Consider the following 18025-nt stretch of genomic DNA (forward strand, 5'->3'; position numbering starts at 1 on the left):
GCTAATTCTTCCCCTTCTCCCACTCTTAATTCCTGCTTGTTGAGATCCTTCGGTAACTTTACTTCTGAACTATTATTACGTTTTCCTTTGCCATGTAAGTCTTCAACTCTTCAATTTTGAGGCTCTTGGACACTTAGATCACACATTGCCGAGCTCTGCACCGCTATGTGTTCAGATTTAACAATGTGTGCTGGAGAGCACATATCAGTCTTACATCTTCTCTTGAGCTTCCCTTAGCTTGAAATACTCTTCCTTAGTATTTTCCTGAGCTAGGACACATGTGGGATACATCATCTAAATCATCACATATTCATCAGTAGGTTTCTTTTTGCTCTGGGAGGCAAAGGGCATCTTGGCTGAGAGCAGGCTTTTTGATGACATTCCTTGCTTTCAATGTCAGATAGATATTCCACAGACTCCTGCCTTCGGTTGTTGCCATGGAGTCTTAGTCTGGAGCCAATCGGATACTTTGTCTTTTGTCTGGAGGCCTGTAAGATGCCTCTTTATCCTTGCAATTCAGAAAACTAACCAAGAGATATCTAGGAAAAGACGTATTATTTATTTTTCTGATTCTGCCTGGAACTTGCTGAATCTTTTCAGGGTGATGTCTTCACTTTAACTAAACCAGAACTTTTGTTCTTTGTTTTGAGATATTTCTCCTCCTCCTCCCCCCTCTCCTTCCCCTCCCCCCTTCTTCTTTCTTCTCCTCCTCCCCTTCCCCCTCCTCCTCTTCTTCAGATATTTCTTCTGCTTGATTATCACACCATTAATTAGATTCTCAACTTCATTTTTTCTCCCTTTTTATGTTTTCACTGAATAATTTCGCTTCAGAATAACACTGGCTGTGTCCAGAGAGTCCTCGGGTGCATGCTTATTTATTTATTATTTGTTTATTATTAAAGTCGTTTTCTGTCTCCCCTGGCAACTAGTACAGTAGAAGCTAGCCCAATTCTGGATGTTCTGGTTGCTCTTTATTGGGTTTTTGTTTTCTTTTTTTCTGGCTGCTGGGTTGCCAAAGACTCTTTCTTTCTTCTTTTAAATCCCACTATAATGAACATACAGTGTTATATTAGTATACACAGTGTACAATATAGTGATTCAACAATTCTGTACATTTCTCAGAGCTCATCAAGATGCTAAGACCGTTTCTTTGTTTACTCTTGGCTCTCTCTGCCCCTGAGGGTGGGTCAAGCTATGGAGGTGCATTAAGTAGAGGGGAAGCTGTGAGGGATACCGCAGATGCAGGGGTAGACCTGCAATGGACAAGCAGACAAGCCGTAACTCCTTCCTTGGTCAAGTGTCAGAGAGGAGCTTCCTGCTCCCTTTCTTCTCATCAGTAAAGGCTAGTGGTCCTCATGGAACGAGAGGAAGCTTGTAATCCTGTTTAGCTGCTTCAGGGTGACCAGCAGTGCTTCCTGCCCCCTTGGAAGCAGACTGGCCAGTCTATCTTCTCAACTGGAGATCTACAGATCGTTTCAAGGTAATCTTTCCCCAAGATCCAATCCTTATCCTAGAATCCTTCCTCTCTACTTCAGAGAAGCTGGTCAGATGTTTAACAAAAGTGCTAAGACTATTCAATGAGAAAAGAAGATTCTTTTCAACAAACAGTACTGAACAACTCTGTAGCCACAAGCAAAGGAATGAAACTGAGGGGTGCCTGGGTGGCTCAGTTGGTTAAGTGTCCATCTTCAGCTCACAGTTTGTGAGTTTGAGCCCTGCACTGAGAGCGCAGAGCCTTCTGTCTCCCTCTTTCTCTGCCTCGCCCACTTGTGCTCTGTCTCTCAAAAATAAACATTAAACAGATTTCTTTAAAAAGTAATTAAATTGAATGCTTACATCACACAGTATATAAAAATTAGCTCAAAGTGGATCAAAGACCTACACGTAAGAGCTGAAACTATAAAATTCTTAGAAAAAAATTGACGGGTAAATCTGTAGTACCTTGAATTTGGCAATGCATTTTTATAGGACACCAAAAGCACAAGCAGCAAATGAAAAAATGCAAACCTTGGATTTAATCAAAATTAAAGACTTCTGTGGTTCTAGGGACACTATCAAAAAAGTGAAAGAGCACAAACACAATGGAAGAAAGTATTTGGAAATAATATATCTGATGAGAGACCTGTAGCTGGACTACCTGAAGAGCTCTTACAACTCGATAATAAACAGACAGCACATTTTTTTAAATGAGGAAATGATCTGAAAAGACATTTCTCCAAAAAAGATCTACCAAAGGACCAATAAACATGAAAAAGATGCTGGACATTATTAATGATCAGAGGAATGCAAATCAAAACCACAGTGAGATACCATTTTACACTTACTAGAATGACTCGAATCAAAAAGTCAGGGGGGCCTGGGTGACTCAGTTGGTTAAGTATCTGACTCTTGATCTCAGCTCAGGTCATGATCTCATGGTTTGTGGGATGGAGCCCCAGGTCAAGCTCTATACTGACATGACAGAGCCTGCTTGGGATTCTCTTTCCCCCTTTTTCTCTACCCCTCCCTGGTTCATGCTCTCTCTCTCCAAATACATAAATAAAATTTTTTAAAAGGCAGATAATGACAAGTGAGGATGTGGAGAAATCAGAACCCTCCATACACTGCTGGTGGGAATATGAAATGATGCAGGCACTTTGGAAAGCAGTCTGGCAGCTCCTCAAATAATTAAACAGGGTTTCCATTTGACCCAGGAGTTCTACTCCTAAGTAACAACCTAAGTGGAAACAAGCCAAATATCCATCAGATGATGAATGGATAAACAAAATCGGATATATCCATACAATGAAATATTGTTTGACCCTACAAAGGAATAAAGTACTTTTACTTGCTGTGGCACGCATGACCTTGAAAATATTATGCTAACAGGGGCACCTGGGTGGCTCAGTCATGTGAGTGTCCAACTCTTGATTTCGGCTCAAGTCATGATCTCATGGTTCATAGGTTCAAACCCTGAGTCCGGCTCCGTGCTGTGGAGCCTACCTGGGATTCTCTCTCTCCCTTTTTCTCTGCCTCTCCCCTACACACGTGCATTCTCTTCTTCTCTCTCAAAAAATAAATTAAGTAAACTTAAAAAAGAAAAAGAAAAAAGAAAAGAAGTAAAAGAATCCAGTTACAAAAGATGGCATATTATGTGATCCCATTTATATGGAATGTCCAGAATTGGCAAATCTAGAGAGACAGAAAATAGATTAGTGGCACCCAGAGCTGGCTGGTCATTGGGAGTTGGGAGCAGTGGAAAGAGTGAGGGGAGGGGACAAAAGCAAATAGCTTAAGGGTGAAGGTTTCTTTTGCAATGCTGAAAATGTTCTAAAATTGTCGTTGCGGAGGCACCTGGGTAGCTCAGTTGGTTAAGTGTCTGATTTCAGCTCAGGTCATGATCTCACTGTCTTTTAATTAAATCCCCATTTAAATTTAATTTATCTCTAATTGCCTTTATGTATATATACATTTAGATTAAAAGACAAATATGGCATGGGACATATTTTATTCTAACAGTATTTGTTATTTATGTGAAATAAATCAACCATCTAATTACACACCACTTTCCTTAATTTCATTTCCCTGAGGACTTGGCTCTCCTTACTACTTCCTGGCTTTGCCAAATCTGCTTATAAAATTCCTGTGGTCACAGTCTATATTCCACTTACATTGTGACAGATCAGCTACAGTGGTCTCATTCAGTTTATTTATTACTTTGCCCACCTACTTAACATCCATTAATGAGAAAACGTGCTTGATATTATCATTATAAGACAGTATGCTAAACATATACCAGCATAAAGCTAAAATTCGGATAATTCATCTTCAAATTTGGTTTGTTGAAGCACATACCATCTTTCAAGGCATAACTTGCTTTTCAAAAAAATTTAATTACTTAGTTTATTTTAAGTAGGCTCTACACTCAGCATGGGGCTTGAACTCACAACTCTGAGATCAAGACTGCAAGCTCTACTGACGGAGCCAGGCAGGTGCCCCCATAACTTGCTTTTTTTTTTTTTTTTAAAGTATAGCACAAGCAGGGGAGGGGCAGAGAGAATCCCAAGCAGGTTCCGGGCTGTCAGTCAGAGCCTGGATGGGCTTGAACTCAAGAACCGCGAGATCACAAGCCGCAATCAAGAAACGATTGCTTAGCAACTGAGCGACCCAGATGCCCATTGTTGTCCTTTTTTACTTCCTTCTTCTTCAACAATACATGTGATTCCACTTGCTCCCATGTTAGAAGAATATTTAGCAACATCCAGTAAAAAAAATCAAATTCCTCAAAGGATAATACTGACTTCAAAACCTGGTTATAAGTGCCATAATAATGATCTACTTCGACTTGGGATTTCTCTTCCTGTTCAAAAGTACTACTGTCTTTTTCACGAACAGCCTTGCTAACCAAAGGGATAAAGTTGGTTTCGAAAGGTCCCTAACACACTCAGCAAATTCCTTTAAACAGGGGAGTACATTGAAAACACTGTAGATCTGGGGCGCCTGGGCGGCTCAGTCAGTTAAGCATCCGACTTCGGCTCAGGTCATGATCTCACGGTTCGTGGGTTCCAGCCCCGCGTCGGGCTCTGTGCTGACAGCTCAGAGCCTGGAGCCTGTTTCGGATTCTGTGTCTCCCTCTTTCTCTGACCCTCCCCCCTCACACTCTCTCCCTCTCTTTCACAAATAAATAAAAACATTAAAAAATTAAAAAAAAGGAAAACACTGTAGATCTTCTTTCACTTTGCATAATCCTCTTACTAAAGTGACTGCAAATAATGATCAAGAAATAGGTAGCTTTGCCAGAATAAGTTACACTAGTCTCCCCTTCTCTGGGATTTGGCCTTTCTGCCGTTTCAGTTTCAAGCCGTCAACCCCTACCAGAAGCAGGGGCGTCAGAAGGTCATCAGAAGCCTGACGCCACGCCTTGAAGTCACAAAGTCTGCTGCACACCCCTCGCTTCTCCCATTTGGTGCATCACAAAGTCTGTGACAGGCCCCTCACGTGGGAATTTTATCATCTCACATCATCACGGGAAGGGTGAGTATAGTCCGACGGGATGTTTTGCAAGCCAGAGACCACGTTTGCATAACTTTTATTACAGTACCTTGCTGTACTTGTTCTCTTTTATTATTTGTTATTGTTGTTACTCTCTTACTGTGCCTAAGTTACAAATTAAACTTTATCGTAGGTATGTAGGTATAGGAAAAACACAGCATATGTAGGATTCGGTCCTATTTGCTGTTTCATATGGGAGGTGGTAGAATGTATCCCGTATGGATTGGGGGGGAGGGGAGTTACTGTACTAAAACTCAGTAAGAGCAGCGCCTGGGTGGCTCAGTCAGTTAAGCCTGCAAGTTCGGCTCAGATCACGATCTTGTGGTTTGTGAGTTCGAGCCCCGTGTTGGGCTCTGTGCTGACAGCTCCGAGCCTGGAGCCTCCTTCAGATTCTCTGTTTCCCTCTCTCTCTGCCCCTCTCCTGTTTGTACTCTGCCTCTCTCTTTCAAAAATAAATAAACATTAAAAATTTAAAACAACAACAACAAAAATTTAGGGGTCCTTTTCTTCATAGTTAAACTATGATTTTATGCTTTAAGTGATAAAGTGAGAATTCTTTCCCATGTGTTTATTAGAACTCAATCATGCCAACAAAATCATGACAGTTTTAGTTGCTCAGTACCAAGAGGGTAATGCTGCTAACAGTGTTACTATAAATGCTGAAGTTTCATAACAAGGCGTGATGGTGTCCAAAGAAAGAACATCATGCTATTTGAGCATCATTACACAGACTATGAGCAGGACAGCCAGTGGTTTCTGTGGAATCCTATGCTTTGCTTCAACTTTGAATAACCTTTTTCTACACCTTTCCACAAACAGTGGCATGTTCTACCTCCAATTCAACGTATCTTATTAAGTCTGGCTTACAAGAGTCTTTGCTACAATTTCCTAAGGTTTCTGAAGTCTCATCTGGAAGGGTCTTCTTGGACAATGGCCTTGTATGCAGTCCTGTTTCCCAAGAAAATATTGCCCAAGCAAGAGGAAAGCGTTTTCTGACTGTGGTTACTTGCATTCGGCCGCTATACTGCAGAAAAGACGAGGCGTTGACGTCTTTGCTAACCTGTAGCAATGAATGCGGCGTTTACACTTTGTAGTATTGCTGTAGATTTTGTTCTCCCCCTTGATTTGATGCTTTTTAGTATTTGTTTGCAGTTTTGAAACAAGGATATACTTCTTTTTTTTCTGATTTAGATTATCATTTTATTTTATTTTTTAATTTATATCCAAGTTAGTTAGCATATAGTGCAGCAATGATTTCAGGAGTAGATTCCTTAAGCCCCTTACCCATTTAGCCCATCGCCCCCCCAATCCCTCCAATAACTTTCTGTTTGTTCTCCATAGAGAAAATAGTTCTGATAGCAGTACATTTAAACAGTCATTCAAGGGGCGCCTGGGTGGCTCACTCGGTTGAGTGTCCGACTTTGGCTCAGGTCATGAGAGCACTGCCCGTGGGTTCAAGTCCTATGTTGGGCTCTGTGCTGACAGCTCAGAGCCTGGAGCCTGCTTCAGGCTCCGTCTCTTTGCCCCTCCCTGCTTGCACTCTGTCAATCTCTCAAATATAAAATTAAAAAACATTTAAAAAAATAATAAACAGTCATTCAAGCTGAATGTCTGATGATCTAGACCACGGAAGGCCATTACAGCCTCTGCTGTGATTATCTTCATCTGAATTTCTCTAAATCATAAAAAAAAGTTATTTTATTGTTTTCTTTGATACTAATTGAGGAAATCGCACATCTCTTATGCTCAGCTGCTAGGGTGTGCTGCTTTGCATCTGACAGTATTTATAGCGAGTGAACAATTGCATATTACACGAAAAGCTTCAAAGGATTTTTATTTTCTCATTTTATAAGTGTCCACCGTTCAGGAATTGGTCATAAAACTTTTGTATTCTCACATTTGGGGGTTCAGTTATATGCAAATGAAGAAACTACCAGTTTGCTTTCTCCATCACTGCAGAATTTGAAGACTGAATTTGGGAGTCTCATGACCATGTCACTGCCATCAGCCACTCACAAATCTGAACTCCTCATGGCCTGTCACCGGGAGCTGAAGAGTTGCAAGCTTGCCAACTAACAATGAATTGAACTCCTTGAACTCTGATGCAGAAAAGGTAAACTTTCTGTTTGCTACAAGGGAAATCTATACAGCTGACTCGAACAACACGGGTTGGAAGTGCACATTTCCATTTATGTGGAGATTTTTAAAAGATAAATACAGTACGGAACCGTGAATGTATTTTCTCTTCCTTACGGTTTTCTTTTTTAAGATTTTATTTGTAAGTAACCTCTACCCCCAATGTGGGGCTCAGATTCACAACCCCAAGATCGAGAGTCCCACGTTCTTTGACTGAGCCCGCCAGGCACCCCCTTATGGTTTTCTTAATAATATTTTTTTCTCTAACTTATTTGCTTGTAAGACTAAAGTATGGAGTATACATAACATAAGAATATGGCTGCTAATCTACCATATATGATAGCCAGAAGGCTTCTGGTCAACAGTAGGCCATTAGCCATTAAGGTTTTGAGGATTCAGAAGTTCTATGCAGATTGTCAACCTCAGGGTCAGCGGCCCTCACCCCTGGATTGTTCAAGGGTCAGCTGTGTTTGTAAGACACTGTTTTCTTGAGAAGCCAGAGCTGACCTTACGTAAGGTTTCCAGAAGCGTGACATCCAGGGATCAGTGGGCTTTCAGAAGTGGGAGTGTGTACCAATTGAAAGAGATTTTCATCTGCGTTAGTGCATTTGCTGGAGAAAGGCTGCTATCGACCAGCTAACCACGACCTTCAGAAGGAGCTTGGCTGCCGGATTGAGGCGCTTTTTGAGTGGCTGTTGCCTAGAAGCATGTGCTGTCCCAGATTGTGGACTTTGAGGACCGGAGGTTTATCACCAAATGGCTGTCAGAAGCTTGGGGCTGTTACTGATTTGCTCGCTTTTAGATACTTGGAGTGAGGCTGTTAAGTGGCTGCCTTCCAGAAACGGGCCACAGGAGTAGGCTACAAGTGTTTGGCTGATTTTCAGAGCATGTGCACTCATACGAAGTTAACTTGACTTAACAATGCTGACTTGTTCACAGCTTGGGAATTGGGTGGAAGAATAGTCTTTACTTCAGTATGAAAAATAAATACTCTTCCTTCTGAGTTCCCTTTTTGGATCTCCCTGCAGCCAGACCTGCAGGAGAGGCAATAAGAGGTGGTTCAGGCCACCTGGGTGGCTCAGTCTGTTAAGCGTCCGACTTTGGCTCAGGTCATGATCTTGCAGTTCGTGGGTTCGAGCCCAGTGTCAGGCTCTGTGCTGACAATTGAGAGCCTGGAGCCTGCTTCGGATTCTGTGTCTCCCTCTCTCTCTGCCCCTCCTCCACTCACACATGGTTCAGATGTTTGTGGATGTATGTTTGGCAGCTGGTAGGGCCATGTAAGTGATGTAAGTTCCAATTACTGGGGCAGACAAATAGCTCTAGCTGCTGATTTTTGTAATTTCTTTTAAAAAGCTGAAAACAGGACACGTAAGGTGTCATGAGAAAGTACAGGGCTCAGGACAACATGAGTATGGGGCATGTCCTGGGTATACAGGATACCGGCAACCCCGCCTAAATATAATATTCTCGCTATAACACACATTAAGCATCGCAGCAAAAGTACTTGCTTTCCAAAACTGTTTAAAGAAATTGTTTTTTAAACATCATCTAAATGGCCTGGGTTTCTTTAAACACCTACATTATTATTATTTATTTATTTTTTTACAAATAGTTTATTGTCAAGTTGGTTTCCATATAACACCCAGTGTAAACACCTAAATTATTTTGAGCTTATGTCTTTTTTTCTCTTTCTCGTCGAATCTCCCCAAATAGTATGGGGATATTTAAGATCTGTTCTGTAAAAGGACGTGCTTAGTTTTCTCTCCTGATGACGATGGTAATAATTTCCCAGTAAGAGATTTTTAACCTAAGGTCTGATTTTGCACTTCACCCTCTGCTTTTGTTTACCTCTTTGCTATAATAATGTAAAACTATGATTCCACCCTCTCTATTAGATCGATAAATACCACCAGGAATATGATTAATGGGTAGTGCTGCGTTTTTAAAATAGCAAGTCAAGAATTTTATATTTCTTTTTCTTTTTTAAAACAATTTTTAAAAATGTTTATTTATTTTTGAGAGAAATAGAGACAGAGTGTGAGCAGGGGAGAGGTGGAGAGAGAGAGGGAAACACAGAATCCGAAGCAGACTCCAGGCTCTGAGCTGTCAGCCCAGAGCCAGGTGCAGGGCTCGAACTCACAAACCATGAGATCATGACCTGAGCAGAAGCCAGGCACTTAACTGACTGAGCAACACAGGTGTCCCATTTCATATTTCTTTAGATGTTTCTTAAAACAGTTTATGCAGATCATAAGGCAAAGGCATTAAAAAAATTTTTTTTAACGTTTCTTCACTTTTGAGAGACAGAGACAGAGTGAGTGGGGGAGGGACAGAGAGAGAGAGGGAGGCACAGAATCCAAAGCAGTCTCCAGGCTCTGAGCTGTCAGCACAGAGCCCAACACATGGCTTAAACCCAGAGCAATGAGATCGTGACCTGAGCTGAAGTCGGATGCCTACCTGACTGAGCCACCCAGGTGCCTCATAAAGCAAAAGCATGTTTAAATCAGCTTTAAGAGGGGTGCCTGGGTGGCTTAGTCGGTTAAGCGTCTGACTTTCGCTTAGGTCATGATCTCGCCGTTCGTGGGTTCAAGCCCCGCGTCGGGCTCTGTGCTGACTGCCAGCTCAGAGCCTGGAGCCTGTTTCAGTCTGTGACCCCTCTCTCTCTGATCGTCCCCTGCTCACGCTGTGTCTCTCTCTCTCTCTCCTAGAAATAAATAAAATAAATAAATAAAATATTAAAATAATAAATAAATAAAACATTAAAATAAATAAATCGGCTTTAAGAAATCTCTCATAGATCTCTTAATGGAGATCACATCATAATAATACGGATATAAATGTGCTTCATTTTATGCTATATGCAAATAACCTAAAATAATAGCTGTGGTTTAATGGAAATCTATTGTAAGTAATTTTGTGAGACCCAACTGTAGTTCCAGACACCTGAAAGCCCATCCATCAGGTGCATTGGATCAGAGGGAGGTCGTAGTTATTAATTAGGGAATCCTGTGGCCCCTGGGTGGCTCAGTCAGTTAAGTGTCCGACTTCAGCTCAGGTCATGAGCTCACAGCTTGTGAGTTCCAGCGTCGTCTTGGGCTCTGTGCTGACAGGTCAGAGCCTGGAGCCTGCTTCAGATTCCATGTCTCTCTTTGTCCCTCTCCCCTCATGCTCTGTCTCTCTCTCAAAAATAAACATGAAAAATTGTTTTTGTATAAACTAGAGAATCCTGTGTAGAACAGCTGGGCAGGTTGTCCCCTCCCCCTTTCCCCACGTAACGCAAAGCAGACGCAGCTGCTCTTGACCCCCCACAAGGGACCTAGGTCTGAAATAGACGAGCATTGTCCCAGAGAGCTGATGACACGTGAGAGGGACAGGAAGGACACTCACACAGATGACACCTGTTGGAACACCTCCTCCCTATGTGTACTGCCCCCTCCCCCCCCAATCCCAGGAGACAAGAGGTAGGAAACAGAAGCTGAATCCACAGACACTTAAACACAGACCACAGATACAAAGATAAGCAAACAGCCAAGAATCACCATTCGAGCAATACTAGGAAAGAAAAGCATCAACCCCAACAAAAAATGAACACTTGAAGAAAAGACCTCAAGATAGTTTTTTAAGTTTACTTACTTATTTTGAGAGAGAGCGAGAGCAGGGGAGGGACGGGGAGAGAGGGAGAGACAATCCCTAGCAGGTTCCTCACTGTCAGCACAGAGCCCAATGAGGGTCTCGAACTCATGAGTTGTGAGATCCTGACCTGAGCCCAAACCAAGAGGCAGACGTTTAAGTGACTGAGCCACCCAGGCATCCTCAAGATAGTTCTAATGAATATCTTTGTGTAATAAAAGAGGAATATAGGTATATATCCATATGTAACAAGATATGCAGTTATGAAAACAATTCTTAGAAATCAAGAACATAATCATAGAAACTTTAAAAGTTCAGTAAATGAGTTTTAAAGAAGAACGGACAAAATTAAAGACTAATTATGGGTAAGAAGATCTTAGATGAAGAATTTGCTTATAACCTAAGACAATCCAGAAGTTCCGATGTCTACCTCAAAGGAGGGAAGATGGGAGGGAAGGAAGAGAGAGGGCTGCCAGAGGTAAGCAATTTCTAAAAAAAAAAAAATCAAATCTTTAAAGAAAGATTTAAGTAACGAATTGATAAAAATAAAATAATTAACTAAGTAGTCTTTAGTCGATGTTAGCAAGTGTCAATACATTTTATATATTTATTCATAGGCTCACCTGTAACACAACGTATTATTCCTCTCAGATAAACGGAAGAGTCAAATGACCAGACTTATGTAGGAATAATATATAAAATGAAGCATTGTGGAGAGGTCTGAGCAGATTCTGTCAAATTGTGCCTCTATGACTTGCTGAGAGATACTGAAGTCTAAATAGATGCAGGGGATGAGTGCTTTATTTGGGGGAAAATACACGGGTCAGATGAAATGGGAGGTGTGTGTTATGTGAGACCCATGAGTGCTCACAGATGAGTTTATTCCTAAGCTTTGCCTCTTCCTGTTGAGTATCTCATCATCCTGTACTTCCATTTGATGAGTTCTAGCATATTCTTTTTTTTTTTTTTCCTCAGAGAGAGAGAGTGAGAGAGCATGTGCAAGCAGGGGAGGAGCAGAGGGAGAGGGAGACAGAGAATCTTAGGCAGGTTCCATGCCCAGTGGGGAGCTCGACACAAGGCTTGATACAGGGCTTGAGCCCACGAACCGTGAGATCATGACCTGAGCTGAAATCAACAGTTGGACACTTAACCAACTGAGCCGCTCAGGTGCCCCTATTCTTCTCCTTCCTAATGTGTTTTCTCTTTCCTCAGCATTCTCTTACCCGCCACCATGCCTGGAGGATTTCATTCCAGTATTAGAGCCTAATAGACCTTCCCTCTACTGTTATATTCTCATTTCTCCTACAGTGTCACCCTTCTTGCCAATGATTCGATTATTTTTTTAAGTGTTTATTTATACTTGAGAGAGAGAGAGAGCGAGAGAGCAGGGGAGGGGCAGAGATTATTGGACATAGGATCTGAAGTGGGCCCTGTGCTGACAGCAGAGAGCCCCATGCAGGGCTCAAACTCACAAACTGTGAGATCATGACCTGAGCCAAAGTCAGATGCTCAACCCAGATGCCCCTCAATTATTTTTAATACATTAACCTTTTTAGATATCTGGTTAGGCAAAACCATCAGGAAAATATGGTTTTGATAAACATTTTAGTATCTTGAATTTAGTTCATTGTAGGTGATAGGGTTTAACATGTGCTTCAGAATCTCAAAGCTTAATTTATACAAGACCAAGAAAATGAATGACCAGAAATGCTGCAAGCCTTATACATATTGTCACTCACCACCTCTCAAGTGACAATATTTGTAAGCTTACGGGCATTGCCTTTACATTATTGGTGATTCATTCACCTTTATTGGATAAAGTGGTCGGATAAAAACAGGCCCAGTTGTTTCTTGGGGAAAATAGGTAACTCTTTGTTTTATTTTTGCTGTTTAATAAGTAAGCAAATGAGGAAGAAAGAACTGAAGAATCCAATTTTGAAAGATCTATAAAGAGAAAAGGAAAAAATACAGAAATAAACTATGGGCTTTACATATATATACTAAATATTAAGGATACGTTATATAGTTTGAAGGTACTACATATAATTTTATGACATTAAAAATGTAAATATAGTGTTTCTTTACAGAAAACAATAGAAATGATAGAGAAACAGAAAGTCTGGATAGACGATTATTGATGAGAAACATAGAAAAAGCATTGCTAGAGCCGAACATTTCTCCACGAAAGTGTCACCAAGCAGTATTATTCCCTGGAAAGGTTATCCCAACCTTCCAAAGAACAGATGATTCAGGTTATAGGAAGTGAGCCAGGCATACACAAAGGTGAAACGTTCCCTACTTCATTCCGTTAGGCTGGAATAGCACCACCGCCCACAAACAAAACTGTAGGCCGGCCTCAGTTGGGTACCCAGCTGCAAAAAGCACAAATGAACTCTTAGCAAATGCAATGCATCACTGTATTAGCAAGTAGAGTTTATCTCAGGAATGCAAGGATGAGCCCCTATTAAAAGACATATTGCTGTTATTTAACAACAGTAAGAGATCATAGAGAACTAATTTTATGATCTTGAGGTGAGAAAGACATCACTTAAGCGAGATTTAAGGCAGGCCATTTTGGCACATGGATTCTTTCAAATGGATTCGGTTTCATTTCCTTCCTTCCTTCCTTCCTTCCTTCCTTCCTTCCTTCCTTCCTTCCTTCCTTCCTTCCTTCCTTCCTCTCTCTCTCTTCTTGTTTTGGGGACAATTTGGCTGAATCTATTAACACAGTAAATGTGCATACCTTTTGAGTCACCAACTATACTAATAAGAATCTATCCTAAAGAGATTCTAATTGCACGAATTCTCAAAGGTGTATAGTTCCGTGAGAGAACAGTTTGAAAACTTGGACATCTTGATTCCGGTTTTGCAATATCTGTCCCATCTCTATACTGTTGAAAGTGAAAGAGCGATTCGGGGAACTGACCCCAAGACAAACAGGGTGCCTCAACGGTCTACGTGTAATCCCACCCCCATGGCCATTGATTGGTTCAGAAATGGGCATGTGGCCCAAATTTAGCCAATTAGATGTTGTTATCTTTAGCGAAGACTTCTGGGAAAGTTCTTTTTGACTCTTGAGAACTGAGGGCGGCAAATCCTTTTCTCCATTTGGCTATGCAAATAAAAAAGCATGCATGGGCTACTGGGTGGTTCAGTTGGTTAAGCATCCGACTTCAGCTCAGGTCGTGATCTTGGGGTTTGTGAGTTCGAGCCCCACGTTGGTCTCTGTGCTGACAGCTCAGAGCCAGAAGCCTGCTTCAGATTCTGTGTCTCCCTCTCTCTCTGCCCCTCCCCTGCTCGCGCTCTGTCTCTCTGTCTCTCTCTCTCTCTCTCTCTCAAAAATAAATAAACATTTAAAAAATTTAAAAAAAAAAAAAGCATGCAGTTCTATCAGTCCTTTTATATGCAGAGGTGAGCCAGCCTTCGGATGGAATAGATTCTGAGAATGGTAGGGCAGAAAGACGGAAAGCACCTGGCTCCATGGTGGCTTGGTTGAGCCAACACATCAACACGTCAGCAATAAAGCCTCTGTGTCTCTCAAAATCTAGTTCTGTGAGCTACAAATTTCTCAACGGTTAAAGCAGATTGAGTCAGATCTTCTATGACGTTCAGCCAGATGTGTCCTTCATACACTGCAACAGTGTTAGTAAGAGCAGAACACAGCCAACCGATAAGAAATTGTAATAAATTTATTACAATAAATTACAGTACACTGCTTATCATGGAATATTAAGAAGTCACTAAAATAAGGTAGATCTGTGTGCATGGATTTGCAAAAGTCTTCAAGACATTAGTAAGTGACTAAAGCAGATCTTGAAATAACACATGCACATAATCCCATTGATATGTTTAAAATTATCTATCTGTAAACATTTGTATCCAGATGCATAAAAGTAGAACTGGAAGGATGCATATTTCTGGGGAAGAAAGTAGGAGTATGGAGGTGGAAATGAAAGATCTGTTTTATGTTACAGTTTTCGTCATTATGAATTTTTCAATATTTTACACCATGAATGAAGTCACACATTAATCTTGCTGTTTAAGAAAATGCACAGCTCTTGGGGCTCCTGGGTGGCTCAGTCAGGTAAGCATTGGATTTCGACTCAGGTGGTGATCTCGCAGTCTGTGAGTTTGAGCCCCGCGTCGGGCTCTGTGCCCGGAGCGTGTTTCAGATTCTGTGTCTCCCTCTCTGTCTGCCCTACCCCACTTTGTGCTCTGTCTCTCTCTCAAAAGAAAATAAACATTAAAAAATTTTTAAATAAAGAAAAGAAAAGGAAAGCGCATAGTTCATGATACTCAAAACTGCATGATCCTTCTTGCAACTTTACTTCTTTCATTTCCTTCAGGAAGACCTCATAAGTCTGTAAAAACATTCATATTTTTCCCTTTTAATAAGCAATGACAGAGAACACTCAGGGGCGTTCAGCATATTGGACAATCACTAACATTTGTCTCTAACAAAGGTTGCATGCTGTTAACTAAATGGAATTTAAATAAAAACTTAAAAAAAGATTCCATGCTTTCGATAAACACAAGTATCTGACTATAAGATCTATCTTTTTCTTGACTTTGATCCTAATGTACAATATCATAGGCTAAGGAAGATATAGCTTCCACACCTATGGACTCCTCTACTGGTCCATAGTGTGAATAAAGCCAGAATACACTATGAACCCAAATTTCCCTGGAAAATATTCCAGAGCAAGTTGTAAGTATCTAGCTGATTTTAGGAATAAATGAATTTCAGCTTGCACGGATACTAAGGGGGTGTTATTGCTAATCTCATAGCTAATTAAGTAAGAGCCAACACTGCAGCTTTAGTGACTTTTTTTGGGTCCAATTCAGGATACCATGACACTGACTGCAGCCTTTAGGATGCCATAGTTGCCTTTCTATTTTGTGAGAGTTTACTTACATATTTGCTTCTTGCATATATCTTATATAAATAAATCCTTTGCAATAAATCTCATATATATGATCTATAGTCTCCTATTAATTCTGTTCTCTGGCAGAAACCTAATACACATGTCCATGATGTGATGGGGCCTAAATATTCAACGATAAACACAACAGAAGTGGAGTTTATAGTTTAGTGTTGGGAGAAATAGTAAATAGGTAAGCAGTATGTATTTTCAAGTTGTATATGTCAAGAAAGAAAGCAAACAGGTCATTGAGTGGAAATTATATTTCCTAATTTAAACTAGGTAGTCAGGGATGTCCTCTCTAGGGACCTGATGTATAAGGTGAAGTGTGAAAGGCATAACCCTTGAAATATGCACAGAGGGTCCTAAGCAGAGGGAACAATATGTGGAAGGGTCCTGGGATCATGTGAGTCCTTGACCTCCTCCTGGAATTATCAGAAGACTGAAAAGTAATGGTTCTGACTTCTCCCTTGAAATGCTGGTCCTGTACTAATCATCTGTTTCACATACTTGCATATATTTGTGTAACTGTTTTTCTTGTGGTTTTTTTTTTTGGTCTCTCCCCCCTTCACTAAATGAAAGTTCCATAAAGGCAGAAATTTTGTCTGTTTTGTTTCCCAGGTCTGTTTTCAACGATGTTGAAACGTTTCTGGTACTTAGCAGGTACTCATAAATATTAAACGAATGAATGCATAAATGAATGATGAATTGAATGAATAGTTATCAGAGTTAGGAACAATTGCAGGAGTCCAGGCACAAGATGGTGATAGTTTGGTTAAAATGGGGGTGTTGAGAATAGAGAAGGGTCACGGGTTTGAGGTACTCCTGGAGTCAGTCAGTAGCACTGGTTGACAAATGAGAACTGTGGTGTAAGAAAGGAAGAAGTCCAGTAGCTCACGGTTTTCCACCCTGAAAAACAAGGGAAATGGTGATACCAGTGGCAGAAATGGAAGGAGCGGGGGAAATATTTCGGTATTCCCAAAACCCAGCCTGCAAGCTTTATGACTATTTGATAAGTGAATGGATGAAATGGTGAATTTAATTTCCATCGTGTTTTTAGCAAAAGGCAGCAGCCTCATGTTCACTGATTTTCAAGTCCTTATTTTATGTTTCCTGTTTTTTAATGTGTTTTTTTCCCATAAGTTTTTCTTTAAGTTTTTTTTTATGTTTTATTTATTTCTGAGAGAGAGAGAGACAATGTGAGCAGGGAAGGGTCAGAGGGAGAGGGAGATACAGAATCTGCAACAGGCTCCAGGCTCTGAGCTGGCAGTCAGCATAGAGCCCGATATAGGGCTCGAACCCACGAACTATGAGATCATGACCTGAGCCAAAGTCAGACGCTTAACCAACTGAGCCACCCAGGAGCCCCTTTATAATGATATCTTTAGCTCCTTCTAGGGGAAAAATTGTGTTTTTTTCTTTCATGGTATAAAGTAAATATCCTAAGAGTTTGAAGAACTGTGTTTGGATGAGTTTATGGGACTTTAGGCTACAGTGAAATCTAGTGAACAGGAAAATTCCACATGGCACGTGCTGGGTACCATAACCACAGAATGGTCTCATGAGTTTCACGCAAAAAGTAGGTCTCTCTTTTATTGGTCTCTCCGTGATTTCAGGTCAGATATATGTTTTAACTTAAAGTTTTAAAATTTCATCTTGTTTTAGTTTTGCAAAATATCCAAGGTATTCCTTTTTTTTTTTCCTAGGACAATTTTTCTCAAACTATCCACCATGGATTAGTATTAGCTTGGGGGCAGAGGAACTGGTGTGGAGATTTGTTAAAAAGTGCACAGTCCTAAGTCCTGGCTGAAACTTACTGCATCAGCAGTTTTGGGAATGGAAGCCCAGGAGGAGCCTTTTAAAAATGCCTAAATGATTCTCAAGCACATGCACTAAAAGGTGAAGACTACTTCTACAGAAATATGAAAACACATTTTTGGAATAAAAAACTCAAAGCATAGTTTGATTTCATTTTCTTATTTATTTTTTTTTGTTTTCCTTTTCAGCGTTTTGTTTGTTTGTTTGTTTGTTTTAAGAGAGAGCACAAGCAGGGGAGAGGGACAGAGTGAGAGAGAAAATCCCATGCAGGCTCTGCGCTGACCTCGATCAGCACAGGGCTCCATCCCACAACCCTGGGATCACAGTCAGGTGCTCCACCAACTAAGCACCCAGGCAGGAGCCCCTCCTTAATATAAATTGATGGCTTTTAAAACTAGCAGTTTTCAAAGTATGATGCAAGGGACCCCCAGGGGCCCCTAAGACCTCACATGGAGTCCACAAATCAAAACTACTTTTGTTATGATACT

General features: G+C 40.9%; 1 long non-coding RNA gene across 1 annotated transcript; it reads left to right on the forward strand.

The window, feature by feature from the left end:
- Nucleotides 1-4949: 4949 nt before the first annotated feature.
- On the forward strand, nt 4950-17645 carry LOC144216897 (uncharacterized). The gene is made up of 3 exons (XR_013330787.1): nt 4950-5013; nt 6991-7144; nt 17426-17645. It is a non-coding gene; the product is annotated as an uncharacterized LOC144216897 (long non-coding RNA).
- The last annotated feature ends 380 nt before the right edge of the window (nt 17646-18025 follow it).

The sequence above is a fragment of the Crocuta crocuta genome, unplaced genomic scaffold (genome assembly GCF_008692635.1).
Source record: "Crocuta crocuta isolate KB4526 unplaced genomic scaffold, BGI_CrCroc_1.0 scaffold218, whole genome shotgun sequence".
Classification (NCBI taxonomy): Eukaryota; Metazoa; Chordata; class Mammalia; order Carnivora; family Hyaenidae; genus Crocuta; species Crocuta crocuta.